At 39.6% G+C, this 13,481-nt stretch overlaps 1 pseudogene; it reads left to right on the plus strand.

Moving 5' to 3' along the window:
* The first annotated feature begins 7,640 nt into the window (after positions 1-7,640).
* Positions 7,641-8,957, plus strand: LOC115743746 (annotated as a pseudogene).
* Positions 8,958-13,481: the final 4,524 nt, after the last annotated feature.

The following is a 13,481-nucleotide window of genomic DNA, read 5'->3' on the forward strand; positions in this document are numbered from 1 at the left end:
AGACAAAAGATCCATGCACGAGCCCATGATTTATTTTCTCTTCGTAATTCTTTGTGATTCCCAAGTGTGCAGGTCAATGCTATCATATTATTATTATTTTTCCAGATTTGGTCATTAGATTTCCAGAGGAGGGAGTGCACTTGTGAAGGGAAAGCAAGCAAAGGTAGATCACTACACTGGTGGGACGTGTGCAGATTTTTTGGAGAATTCCACTCAAGCATGCCCACACTTGACAAAAGACAAAATTGTCTTTGCCGAAGTCCTTAACACGTGCGGAATTCTCTAGATCAAGCCAAATCATCCGAGCTTGGTGCGCAATTTTCGAGCAAGGTTTGAATTCAGAAATTCCAATTCGCAAGATAAGGTAAAATTCTACTCTTAGATATCAAAGTTATCTTGTTTGAATTTGTCCGGATTACTTGACATTATCCGTAAGGATTTTTGCTTAAATTGGAAAATTGGAATCTTGAGCAAATCTTGTGGATATTATGCCTATCCCTAGAATATTTGACATCTTCCGTTGCTCTATTTAAAATTTCCAAATCCTAAGCATATCGAATAAGATCTATATCTCGGTTGGGAATTCTGAATATATCTTTAAAATTCGAGGAATTATCTAAAAAATTTCAGATCTCGAGAGATAACTTTTCTTGAATTAAAAGATATCAATCCTTTGTGGATAAGAGCTTATCTCCTTGAAAATTCCGGAATCCCCTAAGGATTTTCGAAAATTCAATAAATATTTGAACATTTTTAAACAAAATTGCCTATAATATATGCTCCCTTGTGTCCGACCCTTCGGAATATTAAATTGCAAGCCTTAACCATGATCTTATGGGGTGGGACGGCAATTTAGTATAAGATTTCGTATTCTGTCCTTTGGCGAGAAGGGACGTTGATATCTTATACCACTATCCGCATACTAGCTCGAATCCCCGAGAATGTAGCGAATAAAATCTTGCTCTAGCCCCGATCTTTGGGAATGGGAAGATTTATTGGAAAATCGGATTTAAAGGTATATTATGGGCATTTTTGTTTAGTTTTGTTCAAATTCATATGTTTCAATTCAAAAAAATAAAAAAAATGGAAAATCCAAAAAATAAAAAAATGAAAAAAATCCGAAAATAAAAAAAAGGAAATCAAAATCACAAATCATCAATCGGGAAAAGGCATTTTCATGAAATTTGGTACCGAAAGGGTGTTAATTAAAAATTAAGATAATCAAGTCCCCGAACCCTAAATCTCCGGTTAGCAGAAAATAAAGTATTCTCCCGTACTTTATTTAGGTATCTAATCTACCTACCAAAAAAGATTAGTGGCGGCTCCTAAATTAAAAATCAAACCTAAGTTGCGAATTGGTAGGGTTTGGGAGAGTCCGTATTAGGTTAGTTAATTCATCTAATTAACCTAATAATCCATTAACCTAAATTAATTTTTAGGTTGCGACATGTGGCTATTCGAATTTCGAGATTACCTGCAAAGAGATATACCATGTATATTTTAGTGTGTCAATGATGAGTACATGAGCCTATTATAAGCTTTGTTGGATGACTAATATAAAGTAACATAATATTACGATGCAATCAATCAGAAAAATATCCATAATACCCTAATTATCCTAAATAGCAATACCATCCCACTCAAACTCAAGGTGGCATAGAAGAAGTCAATTGGAGTACGAAGAAAAGATCTTGAAAAAGACCGGATGGATGTGCCTTTATGAAGATATCGGGAATCCGATCAACGGATAAAGTGGGAACTAGTTGTGTAGTTTGAGATTGTATGAAATCATAGTCTATTTCAATATATTTGGTGTGCTAATGGAAAACATTATTATCGGGCTATTTGAATATCACTCAGGTTATCGGAATAAATGACTCTTTAACCATTATGAGGGGCTTCCATGTCTTCTAATAACCATCGCAACCATAGTAATTCCAATGCACTATCAGCAAGAGCACAGTACTTCGCTTCGGTGATAGATTGAGCAACAACGGTATATTTCTTGCTACTCTATGATATGAGTGAGGTACCAAGAAAGAAGCAATAGACTGTAGTGGAACGACGATAAAGAGGGTCACCAGCCCAGTCAACATTAGAATAAGCCCTCAACTCTAAAGTAGAATGGGCAGAAAAGTGAAGACACTGAAATAAAGTACCTCAAGCTAGAACTCAAGCTTTGATCACCCAGTTCCCAGAAAGGCCGACCATTCTTAACACCATCGATTCAACGCGACAACAAACGAGAGAAAAGCTAACGAAAACAACACGTCTAGGTTCGAAAACGACATCGAAGCTGAGCAATTCGAAATCGACATGGCTACAGAAGGTTAGCAGCCGAATTATTGGCGCACCGGAAAGATAGGAAACGAAACATAATTGCATAGTGGCTCAATTGAGACTGGCATTAACTTCTCCTTGCGTCCCTTCAGCTCACGACTTGAATTTTTTGGTCAAAAGCCGTGCGACCTAAGTTATGCCTTTACGCAATTTTTTTTCCCTTTAGGATGGACCGCCTAAATAATGTCCATGGCTCAATTTAGAATGGACCGCCAAAATAATGATGCCTTCAAAGTCCAACTCACATAATTTTTTTTTCACTTAATATGTTTTTTCACTCCCGTTATTCCTTAATCCAGTTGCTACACTCCACTGGGAAGAATTTCGCAAAGTATACTAGGCGATTCAAAGGGGACTTGTATAGTTTGAGACATCACGTAGTAAATCAATTTAATGGACCAAACTTTATACGCCTATCATCACCTCACCATCAATATATTCACTTAGGCTGTAGCTATCATAAACCCAAATACCGACATCATCTGGATTTCGAGCTTCAGTATTCCCATGTATATTTGACGCACAGGTCCCGCTTGCATCGATATTGTCCGCTTTGGGCTGAAGCCAGCATAGTTTTGTTCTTCTGGGCTTTGGCCCAAAAAAGGCCTCGTTGCAAGTTAAGGACAAGTGACATCCCTTCTATAGCAATTCACCTCATCACGCTCAGGCGACGTGAGATTCGATTCATTCCTACCCCCTTCGACACCCGTATGAGTCATGGCATTCCCATTACATTTTGCCGTCAATGCCCGCACGTGCTCTCGTCGGACGGGGTCGTTACGAGCCACCGGCTTTCGCCGGTTCGTATATGGTAACAATGCTCTTCATATACAATGTTCTACGTGTTTGGCACGACGATTGGACTTTTTTTCTACATTAAAGGGAGCAGGAGCTCCAATATGGGATAAGAATTCCAAGGGAAATGCGTAATGCAATAGGAACAATTAATTTATTTTCTAAGCACTACAATTTCGTATATTGGAAGAAAAGAAACAGGAAAGATCTATACTTAATTTGCGCTGCTTAGTAGGATTTGTATGACGGGAGGTTTGATCCTAAGTGTAATTTAGAGGTCCCTTTGACTCAGAAGTTTCATGGTTTGTGGTGGATCGTCAATTTCCACATTTAAAGACAACCAAATTGCAATTGAGAGGTCCCGTTGACTTGGAAGTTTCGTGGTTCGTTCCCCAAGACTTTCCAGGACAAAGTTCCCGCGTGGGACATTGGTGCCACTTTCGGCCTCGCTGGGCATGTGCTTCGAAGTTGATGAACTGGCCCACAAGACAGTGATAGGAGTTGGGATCAATTCAGGCCACTCGCTCCGTTTGACTTTTCTGCAGATCCTTTCCACACGCTCTCCTACCTCTTTCTCCTATTCTCTGGAATCCTCTGCCCCCTCCTCCTCCTAGTCCAAATGAATCTCCAAGACTTCATATGCAGTAGCTAATTGTCACAAATTGGTACTTGTCATCGTCTTTCACCAACTCAGTCTATCAAGCTCCATCGGATGTTGCGCAATATGAGGCCTTCGGGCCTCGGAGCTACCGGTATGGCCTCGTCGTCGCCTACCCTTTTTGGATTTCGAGTGAACTAGAGTAGTATTATGGCTATTCGAATTTCGAGATTACCTGCAAAGAGATATACCATGTATATTTTAGTGCGTCAATGATGAGTACATGAGCCTATTATAAGCTTTGTTGGATGACTAATATAAAGTAACATAATATTACGATGCAATCAATCAGAAAAATATCCATAATACCCTAATTATCCTAAATAGCAATACCATCCCACTCAAACTCAAGGTGGCATAGAAGAAGTCAACTGGAGTACGAAGAAAAGATCTTGAAAAAAACCGTATGGATGTGCCTTTATGAAGATATCATGAATCTAATCAATAGATAGAGTGGGAACTAGTTGTGTAGTTTGAGATTGTATGAAATCATAGTCTATTTCAATATATTTGGTGTGCTAATGGAAAACATTATTATCGGGCTATTTGAATATCACTCAGGTTATCGGAATAAATGACTCTTTAACCATTATGAGGGGCTTCCATGTCTTCTAATAACCATCGCAACCATAGTAATTCTAATGCACTACCAGCAAGAGCACGGTACTTCACTTTGGTGATAGATTGAGCAACAACGATATGTTTCTTACCACGCTATGACATGAGTGAGGTACCAAGAAAGAAGCAATAGACTGTAGTGGAACGACAATAAAGAGGGTCACCAGCCCAGTCAACATTTGAATAAGCCCTCAACTCTAAAGTAGAATGGGCAGAAATGTGAAGACACTGAAATAAACTACCATTGACACAACCAAGAATATGAAGAACAATAGCAAAATGAGTCGTACGCAGTGCGTGCATGAACTATCTAACTATTTGAACAACATTAGGCGAAATCAGAACAAGTAACAATGAGATATATGAGACTACCAATCAACCATCAATAAAGTATATAATTCAAAAGAACAGTCCCATCTTTGCCATCAAAGTTTGCATTTGCTTCAATGAGAATTGAAGCAATCTTGTTATCAATGAGTTCCACTCGAGAAAGAAGATCAGTGACACATTTCGCTTGAGATAAATAATAGGCGAACAAATCTGAAGCAATATCCAAGCTTAGAAAGTAACCAGGTCGCTTGGGATAGATAATAGCGGTAGTACATGTTCGCCAACATGAACAGAAAAGAGGCATCGTTTGATGTGTGACGGCCTGAATTTCTACCAGAATTGAATTAACGAGCTGTTGGGTTAGCGTTGAAGTTAAGTTATGGGTAATTATGAATTGGGATAAATTGGGAGGAGTGTGCCACTTGGTGGCTGTGTGTGACGAGTGGCGTGCATGGAATGCCATGTGGCACCATGTGGCAGCCCACTTCCCTCTATAAAAGTAAGACTCTCTCCCTCTCACTCATTTTTGGTGAAATTCACGATCACTCATTTTTAGTCGTCGGGTTTAGTACTCTGTTTGTTGAGCTTCGGCTCACTTCTGCTTGTTGAACTCTTTTCAGTTACCCAGGTACCGACGGCTAAGGATGATGGTGGTGACATTGGAGCCGTTGATGGTGGCGGAGTTGAATAATCGTGATAGCGCTTGGAAGTAGACGCTTTCCTTTTGAATTCTCCCAAGTGTTGTTCAATGATCAACTAATGTACATGAACGATTACATGAAATATATATGAAACAAGGTGTTTATGGTATCAGGTAATGTTGTTATGTATAAATGAGTGTTTTTTTATTACGTATAGGTTAGTGGAGCCCTATAAAAGCTATATGTTTAAGCGTCGTGCCTATGTCCTTTGATTGTACTTGTATGTTTTGTATGGCCGCTGGATTATTTACGTTTATAATTTTTTGCATGCGTCCTCTATTATCTATGATATAAGATTAAAACAGAGCGCAATTAGTAAGCATGTGGTAGGACCGAGAAGACGCCACACAATGAGGGGTGGGATTGCGAGGAGACAGTGGTGGCGATAGTGAAGAGGACTGTCAGGAACGTGGTGGAGGAGTTCGCCTGGGCAATGGGCGAGGGGTTCGTGCTTGACGTGGAGGCGACCAAGGTTTTTGGCAGGTACAAGCACTCCGGCGGGTGGCGCGCGTTCAACCGGACAGACCATGAGCTGTGCTTTTGCAACGATGGTTCAAATCCCACGAACGGTTCGTTTTGCAATGGTAAGAATGAGGTTTGTGCACGTTTCTGCATTTTGTCCGCCAAGCGCATGATTTCTTTTTCCAATGCTTGTCACTTGTCAATTGCGTGTTTCTACATATTTTGATGTCGCAGCAGCTTTTAGCACGAGAGAAGAATGAACTCGGTTGCTCAATCTCATAACTAATACTTGTTCAAAATTTGAATGGTAGCCACTTGTGCATGTATATTCCAGTATGTTAGAAAGTCCACTATAAAAATTTACGATCAATAAATAAAGAGAGGTCACATATATGTTAATAAAGTATAAGTCGTAACTAAAGGAGGCGAGATATTTTTACACCCCTCTCACATGCAAACCGGATTAAGAACCGCACATAGAATATGACTAATGGAGGGCGGCACAAGTGAAATAAATTGGGGCAATACCTTGATCCAATAAAGGGTCCAAAATATGCTATTTGCTTCCAACAAGAGAGCCAATGGGGGTCATCATCGTAAATCACGAGACATGGGTCCAATCCGGCATGGCCGATGTTAACCAAGTGCCGAGTCGAACTCTTGGTTTTGCCAAAGTCAAGAGCTTCTCATTTTTACGTCATTCTCAAGGCACAGCATTGTTTTTGTACTCTGCATCCTCTTCCTTGTTTGCTCCCACCACCATCTCCCTTTCGATGGATCTTACCATGTCATCTTGCTCTCTCTCCTTGCTCTTCATCATCTCCCTCCATATTCACTTCCCGGTGCCGACTTCCGGCGAGTTTCCGCCGTTTCGAGAGTGCGCTCCTTTTGTTTGCGGAGATCAACAAATCAGCTATCCTTTCAGGCATAATGAGCGACCGAGTTACTGTGGGTATCCTGGCTACGAGCTCGGCTGTGATGGATATAACCTGACCCTGTCCATGATGTCCCTGGAATATCCGGTCATCCACATGGATAGGAACGCGCAGGTCCTCCAGGTGGCGAGGACTGATATAGTGGAAGATGTGTGTCGAAAAAGCGATGTTGACACCAATTTAAACTTCACTCTCTTCAACTACGCCTCTAGTGATATCAATTTCACCTTGTTCTACAATTGCAATGTGTCGCCGTATTCTCCTTATTTGTTCTTATGTCCCACGTCTCAATATGGCTACCTTGTTCGGAATGCGGACCTTGCTCCCCGGTCCCCACGATGCAGCTTCAGTGCCCTTGTCCCAATTGCAAGCGAAGCTCTAGCTCTACTGCAATTACCTGGGCAGAGCAACCGTAGCGCTGTTATTGAGGTCCTGAGCAAAGGCTTTGAGATCACCTGGATTGCCGACACATCGCAGTGCGACAATTGTACCAAATCGGGGGGAAGATGTGGGTATGGTTGGACAAGGCAAGAGTTCAATTGTGTTTGCTCTCACGGAGTCTATTCAATGACCTGCGACCGACAAAGTATGCACGCTTATTCTGCAACCTTCACTGCCCTGTGTCCCAGCAGGGAAAACCTGGCATTCATTTACTAGTTTCATCACTACTTCGTTTGGGATTTGACTTGATAAGGGTTTGTGTCCTAGTAGGGAAACCTGGCATTTTGGGGACAAAAGCTATCATAGGTAATCCGCTGAACTGTGCTTTCCGCTGAGTATTTTCCATATTCGCAACTTAGAAGCCTTGATAAAGTGATGAAGTGAGATTGTTGTTGGAAATATCCTGCTTTTTTTTTTTTCAGGAATAGTTGCAACGGGAACTGGAACTGTGATCGCCCTTATTTTAATGCTTTCCATCAGGAAGAAACCAATGATCAGAAAAATTATGGCATTGATGAAGCAGAGGAACGAACATTTTGATGGCGAAATGAAAATTGAGGGACTTGTCTCTTCCAGAAGATACACCTACAGAGACATCAAGAGGATGACCAACTATTTCGAAGAGAAGTTGGGTCAGGGAGGCCATGGTTGTGTTTACAAAGGCAAGCTTCGAGATGGTCAACTTGTGGCGGCGAAGCTTCTATAGAAGCTGAAAGGTGACGCCAAAGAATTTTTCAATGAAGTTGTGAGCATCAGCAGGACTTCTCATGTCAATGTTGTCAACCTCTTGGGGTTCTGTTTTGAAGGAAGTAAAAGACCTTTAATCTGTGAGTTCATGCCCAATGGATCCCTTGAGAAGTTCATCTTTAACAGGAGTAACGCGTTGGAGGTAGATCAACTACTGAGTTGGGACACTTTGTATCAGATTTCCCTTGGCATAGCTCACGGGCTAGAGTACTTGCATAAAGGCTGCAACACAAGGATCTTGCACTTCGACATAAAGCCTCACAACATTCTCCTGACACAAACTATTGTCCCAAGATTTCCGACTTTGGTCTTGCCAAAATATGCCCAAGAGAAGAGAGCATCGTGTCATTTCTTGGTGCCCAAGGCACCGTCGGATACATTGATCCGGAGTTGATCATAAGGAACATCGGAGGGGTTTCTCACAAATCGGATGTGTATAGCTACGGCATGATGGTTCTTGAGATGGTCGGTAAGAGGAAAAATGCCGAAGTCGCAGTAGATCGAACTAGCGAAACATACTTCCCTCATTGGGTCCACCGACGCCTGGAGCTTCAAGAAGAGCTTGGGCTGCGCGGGATCACAAATGAGGAGGACGAAGTAATCGCGAAGAAGATGATTGTAATAGGCTTATGGTGCATTCAGATCGATCCGAGAGCTCGACCATGCATGACACAAGTTGTGGAGATGCTAAAAGGAAAAATTGACGCCTTGCAAATTCCTCCCAAACCATCCTTGTCATCACCCTCAAGATCACTCGCGGCTTGTCCATGTGAAAGTTCGTCTCTACAAGAGAGCAATGATTCAAGTAGGAGTTATTCAATATCAATTATATGAGACCGACATAGTTTGCAACAGAGATTTTAGGGGAAAAAAAAAGCAGCTGCATTGAGCTATTCATAAATTTGTAATCAAATGCCTAGGTTGAATTTGTACGAGTATGATGAAAAAGAAGAAGAGGAGGAGGGCAAAAGTGTGCTATTGACACCTAAATCTTCATGTATGGGTCTCTATCGCATGTCATCAAGTTAGGAATATAATTTACCACGTAAATTGACTCCTTAACCCAAAAAATTGACCCCGTATCATTTGGTATTTGCATTGCTTGCTACATCTCATCACGATTAAAATAAGTACAAAAAATTTTATAACCCAAAAAAAAAAAAAAAAAAGCAAACATGACTCACGAAACAATTTATATTTTCACAAACAAATTAACTTTGTCATTTTGAAGCCCATCTAGTGGGTTCATGCCTGGCCCACAAGAGAGCTTCGGTGGCCGCCCACACGCTCTCAAATGGAGCATGCATTGGCCAGCCACCCATGAAGAATTAGGAGGGAAAAGTTGAAAAACTGAAAAATTGGAGGGACAAAGAGGAAGCATTCTTTATATTGCCTTGAGCATGCAAGGAAGTGTTGGGACTAACAATATAGCAAACAATCAGCACTCAATATGGTATTGCAAATAAATCAATGTGTGTGATGCTAGATACACAGAGCAAAATCAATGACAATTTCGAGCTAGAGAGACAATTGCAGTATTTTTGCGTAGCTAATTTTTGTTCTCAATACCATTGCTCTTTATATAAATATGTCCATTGGAGACCTCCTATGGTGTTCAACTAGTCGCTGAAGAGTCACTAGGGGTTCTTTGTCGGTATCGGGATTGCTCCTGCAGTCGCTTCGCTAACTTACGTAGGTTTCTCAAAAAGATTACTGCTGTAGCTGTCCTCTTTTAGAAATCTGTCAGCGGCTTTTTTAATACTTAACCCGGTTTGCCAACTATGGAATCTAGAGCTTCAACGGCTATTTTTTGTACCATCAACAGTCTTCTTCCAGTGCGTATCTCACTATCGTCAAACCCAATGCATCACTTACACTTTCTAATGCACACTACCATCAGTGTAGATTATGAATGGCCTGGCTGAACTTCTTCAATGAAGATACCAACTATTTGACACATGATGTTGAGATCAATGAGCTTTTCCACCTTCATGAGCATCAAAATCCATCTCATTTGATCGTTTTTAAACTCTGTCGAGCATCATTTTGTTCTTACTTAGCATTATTTTTTTATCTCATTTCAACAGCATTTTACATCACAATTCGTGATACATGTTATATGCATAGTATTCGATTTGTAGACATTCCGGCGTGAGGTGCAAATTTTCGTTCGCATATGAGGTGTTACATGGTCACATGTCACTTCCATGAGGTCGCCCCACACCGACCCTCGCGGGTCTCCACCGCCCGGCATTTCGTGTTGATCTTTTGCGGCCTGAGTGATCCGTAGGCGGCCCGGGAGTATCCGTGACCGCTATCCAACCTTTTAACGTGCCAAATGGAGTCTTGATGCCCGTCGCACAGACTGCGTAAGGGTTGGAAAGCGGGCGTCAAGGCCTTATTTGGGCGTTAATTACGGGTCCCGTCATGTTCCCTCCACTTTTGCGTAAGCTGGTAGCCAATTCAGTTCAATTTCCAGCATTATTATGTTCATCTTTAGAGGCGTTACATTTAGTCTTGAGTTATATTTAAGTCATTGTCACTATAAGGGGAAAATGAACAAAAAAAAAAAAGGAGTTGCATTTAGTTAATAATCACATTTTTAGAACTTAGTTAATTCATGCTTAGTCCATCTTTTATTTGGTTAATCGCATGTGTTAATTTTATGCATAACCCACGAGGTCCTTGCCGGGGTTTAACAAGGAGGCCATATATTAATTTTTCCCGATACGCCTCGTGATTTTCCTTTGTCACACTTATTTTATGTTAATGCTATTATATTTTGCTTTACTATTCATTTTTTTTAAAATTTGATTGTATGAACACCATTTGCTTGATTATGTACAGTTGCACATTTCATTTTGTTAGGCAAATATAAAAGTAAAAGCTAAAAAAGATCGCATGATACATTATTTTTTACAAAAAAGAAAAGAAAGAAAGAAAGAATGTACCAATTTAGGGGGTTCGATAAGTATTTAGCGTAACCAAGTCCTCGACGTGAATATCTGGTTGTAAAATGAACTCGCCCATATTACTAGATATCTAATTGATACATAGCAACTCTAAAGAAAAACCAATTTGTCATAGTAAAAATTAGTAAACCAATATTGCACGTGCTATGCGTAAGCGCCACCTCACAAGATGAACTACTTACGCCCACTCGATTACTTGATAAACCCCTCGAAAATTAAGCCCCTCTAGAAAGTCATGACGTGCATTATTTCGTATTATCAGTATATTTTTTCAACTATCCATATGGGATTTAGATTGTCCAATATTGATGACATGTTAAAGAAAATTTGCTGAATAACTTCCATTCATGTGAGTCCAATTCACATGATCTATTGAATGGGGTTGGTCCGTGGGAGAAAGAAAATCGGTAAGAAATAAAGCCCAAAAAAAAAACCATTAAAAAGAAAAATTGGAGGGTCCGGGTGCGAAACGTAACACACAAGTTTTCTTCTCCATGACGACGGCAACTCACTTAATGGTGCTAGTGCTACTTTCCAAACATTAATCATCATCATAATAGTTAATAGACATTAGGAAGACACATGTAGTCATGGAGTTTATAAACTTAGAGGTGATCAAGTCAAAGAGCGAGATCCTCACTTCTGCTAAATTCAATGAATCGTGGAACTTTCTTTTAAAGAGTCGTGGAAAGAAATTCATCTTGTTTATTAAAGTAAGGAAGAATGAAGTTTCCAACATGCTTGTAGATCTTTAATATCCCCTTGGAAAAACAAATAAAAAAGAAGAAGAGAGAGATGAGGAAGAATCTTGGGGCTGTTACTTAGGAAGTGTGTCGTTGACCGGTGACATTAAAAACTTATTTAAAATCAAAATTGATTTGAGACATGAAATACTCCGAGCCCTCTTTTGAATAAACGACTTCACTCAGATTTTTATTTGGAATTTTCCATGTTAAGACCAGCTTATACTTTTATGGCGAGGAAAACTTTATATCTCAACGACACGAAAGTCCTCCTTCTTTATTCATTCTCGAAATGCATACATCATTGTTCGACAAATGTTTTTATAGAGCACCCACCAATGGAATTCATCTCGAGATTGAAAGTCTATTGTCACATTGGCAATTTAGGGCGCAATCAAATTTGTCTTAGAGTCTAATCAATTGTTTAAAGTTGGACTTAAGCACTCTCTCCAAATGTCGTGCTCCGTGGAAATTGTCTCAACGAAAAGACAAAGGTGAAGGAATCTATGCTAACTTCGCAGCTATTTTTTTTCCTCCAAATCTCAATATAAAAATGAACGTCTAGACCACGGGCCCTTCGTAAAAAAATAATAATAACAAGAAGAAGAAGATACCTTTTTTTTTTTTTTGGTCGAAAGAAGAAGATACTTCAAAAGCTCAGCATTGATGCTGATTTGAACGAGTCAAAACGAAAATACTTAGAATGACTATAGTTCCTGACTATATGTGAAGTTTCATTTGCAATGTTCTAAGATCATTAATCTCTTAGGGCGTGTCAATTTGAGTGAAAGTATTTTTCGGGAATTTGTTTTCCGAACTTTCACTCATTTAGTTACCTGAAAATGACAAGTGAACCGGAACCATATTTCGGTCAAAGAAAATATTCATACATAAAATTATGAAAGTGAATTCTCTAATCTAAAAAGGTTAAAACACTTTTCAAAACTGCACCAATCGAATTTTTTCGCATTTTATTTTTATATATTTTCTTTTTTTTTTCCCTCGGCGGGTTGACGGTTCTCAATGGCTTATCCCTAAATATTTTATTGAAAGGGAATTCATGTTCTGAATTTTTTAAAAAGAAAAGTGCATCGAACTATAGTTCTTACCCTTCTTTTAAAGAAAAATGCTGTGGTCCGAAGACGTGTCCAACTTCTTTATTTAGTCCAGTCGTTTTCAAAGTTTCAATCCATTGTAAGCATCCAGACAGTTAATCACCAACCTTAAAACAACGTTCTTCACCTAAAACGTGCTAAACTTATTGTAATTGTCCAATTTAATCCTTTTTTTTTTTTGCCAATTGAATCCTAAACCTTTTATAATTATATCAATTCAGTCCATTTGGCCCGCTGTTACTGACACGGCGCCGTTGGAACTAACGGTACCGACGCGGTGCCGACCGGCCAAATGGACTGAATTGGCATAATTGCAAAAGATTCAGGACTTAATTGATAAAAAAAAAGTTTAGGACTAAATCGAGATAATTGCAATAGGTTTATGACTTTTTTGGTAATTTTTTTGTCTTTGTGCATCGAATTATTACAGAAATTTACTTCAAGATTAATTACTTTTTGAATTCATAAAATAGCATACTAACGTATTGAATGGATCAAACAACATACGAGTCAAATTCCAGTGAACTGATCTGGATGATTTGTGTTTGTTTGTTGATTTCAAAATTGGACTGGTTGCTGTGCAGGCTTAATAGCTTGTAGAGATTGACACGTAAAATTCTATAC

The sequence above is a fragment of the Rhodamnia argentea genome, chromosome 6 (assembly GCF_020921035.1).
Source record: "Rhodamnia argentea isolate NSW1041297 chromosome 6, ASM2092103v1, whole genome shotgun sequence".
NCBI classification, from domain to species: domain Eukaryota; kingdom Viridiplantae; phylum Streptophyta; class Magnoliopsida; order Myrtales; family Myrtaceae; genus Rhodamnia; species Rhodamnia argentea.